Source organism: Penaeus chinensis, chromosome 11 (assembly GCF_019202785.1).
Source record: "Penaeus chinensis breed Huanghai No. 1 chromosome 11, ASM1920278v2, whole genome shotgun sequence".
Lineage (NCBI taxonomy): Eukaryota > Metazoa > Arthropoda > Malacostraca > Decapoda > Penaeidae > Penaeus > Penaeus chinensis.
In genome coordinates, this window is record NC_061829.1 from 40903264 (window position 1) to 40905763 (window position 2500).

Consider the following 2500-nt stretch of genomic DNA (forward strand, 5'->3'; position numbering starts at 1 on the left):
AAAACAGAAACAAATCAACAGCAACAACAACAAAAAACTACAACAAAAACAGAAACAAATCAACAGCAACAACAAAACACAACAAAAACAAAACAAATCAACAGCAACAACAACAAAACACAACAAAAACAAAACAAATCAACAGCAACAACAACAAAAACAAAACAAATCAACAGTAGCAACAACAAAAACAGAAACAAATCAACAGCAACAAAAAAACAACAACAAAACATAACAAAAACAGAAACAAATCAACAGCAACAACAACAAAAACAAAACAAATCAACAGCAACAACAACAAAAACAGAAACAAATCAACAGCAACAACAATAAAACACAACAAACACAAAACAAATCAACAACAACAAAAACAGAAACAAATCAACAGTAACAAAAACAACAACAAAAACAAATCAACAGCAACAACAACAAAAACAGAAACAAATCAACAGCAACACAAAACAAAAACAAAAACAAATCACAACAAAAACAGAAACAAATCAACATCAACAACAAAAACAGAAACAAATCAACAGCAACAACAACAAAAACAGAAACAAATCAACAGCAACAAAAAACAACAAAAAACAAATCAACAGCAACAACAACAAAACAGAAACAAATCAACAGCAACAACAACAAAACACAACAAAAACAAAACAAATCAACATAAACAACAACAAAAACAAAACAAATCAACAGCAGCAACAACAAAACAGAAACAAATCAACAGCAACAAAACAACAACAAAACGCAACAAAATCAGAAACAAATCAACAGCAACAACAACAAAAACAAAACAAATCAACAGCAACAACAACAGAAACAGCAACAACAACAGAAACTAATCAACAGCAACGAAAACAGAAACAAATCAACAGCAACAACAACCAATACAATAAAAACAAAACAAATCAACGGCAACAACAACAAAAACAAAACAAATCAGCAACAACAACAACAACAAAAACAAAAACTATCAACAGCAACAACAATAAAACACAACAAAAACAAAACAAATCAACACCACCAACAACAAAACACAACAAAAACAAAACAAATCAACAACAGCAACAACAACAAAAACAGAAACAACAGCAACAACAACAAAAACAGAAACAAATCGACAGCAACAACAACAAAAACAGAAACAAATCAACAGCAACAACAACAAAAACAGAAAAAAATCAACAACAACAACAACAAAAACAAAAACAAATCAACAGCAACAACAAAAACAAAAACAAATCAACAGCAACAACAAAAACATAAACAAATCAACAGTAATAACAAAAACATAAACATATCAACAGCAACAACAACAAAAACAGAAACAAATCAACAGTAATAACGACAACAACAAAAACATAAACATATCAACAGCAACAACAACAAAAACAGGAACAAATCAACAGTAATAACAACAACAAAAAACAAAAACAAAACAAATCACCAGCAACAGCAAAAATAACAACAAAACAAAAGAAAAGAAAAATCCACTCCCGCACCAAAACCGAATCGCCCCGCGCGCGCCCGAGCCCGAGTCAACCGACTTCATTAGAAGATCTGGGAGTCACGCATGGCAACTCACGGCGACTCATGGCGACTCATGGCAAGCTAGCGTGGCGTGACTGTGCCGAGGAAGGTTCATTGATCTGCAGACGCCGTGTTAACTACATCCGCCCTTCTCTCTCTGTCTTTTTATTCTCCTCGGCTTCTCTCTCTTTCTTCGTCTTTTTGTATCGCATTTATTCATTTTCCTTGTTTTTTTTTTTGTTTTTTTTCTCTTCCTCTCTTCTTCTTTTATTTTTTTCTTTGTCTTTGCGTATTGAATTTTTTTTTCTTTCTTTTATCATTTCTTAGCTTCGCTTCGCTTTTCATCTCTTCGCTTCGCTATGTTTCCCTCATTTTCTCTTCTCTTCTCTTTTTTTTTCCTCTCTCTCCTTTCTCTCTCCTTTCTCTCTCTCTCTCTCTCTCTCTCTCTCCTGCTCTCTCTCTCTCTCTCTTGTTCTCTCTCTCTCGCTCTCTCTCTCTCTCTCTCTCTCTCTCTCTCTCTCTCTCTCTCTCTCTCTCTCTCTCTCTCTCTCTCTCTCTCTCTCTCATGACGTCTGGGTCGATAGAAGAGTCTGTTATCGGAAACTCTTTCTTTTCTCTTTCTAATTCTTCCGCCTCTATTCTTCTTCTTTTTCTTTGGTTCCGATCATCGCAAGGTCACGGTGTCACGGAAGCCTGCAATTCCTTTCTTATTCCTATTTTTACTTTGAGATTAAAGATCTTAATCATGTCAAAGGTGAAACAAAAGAAAGAATCGTTTTAGAAAAAAATATACTGTATGTGTGTGTGTGTGTGAGAAAGAGAGAGAGATATAGATAGATAGATAGAGAGAGAGAGAGAGAGAGAGAGAGAGAGAGAGAAAGAGAGAGAGAGAGAGGGGGGGAGGGAGAAAGACAGAGACAGAGACAGATAAACAGATAGATAACTAGACAGACAGACAGACAGA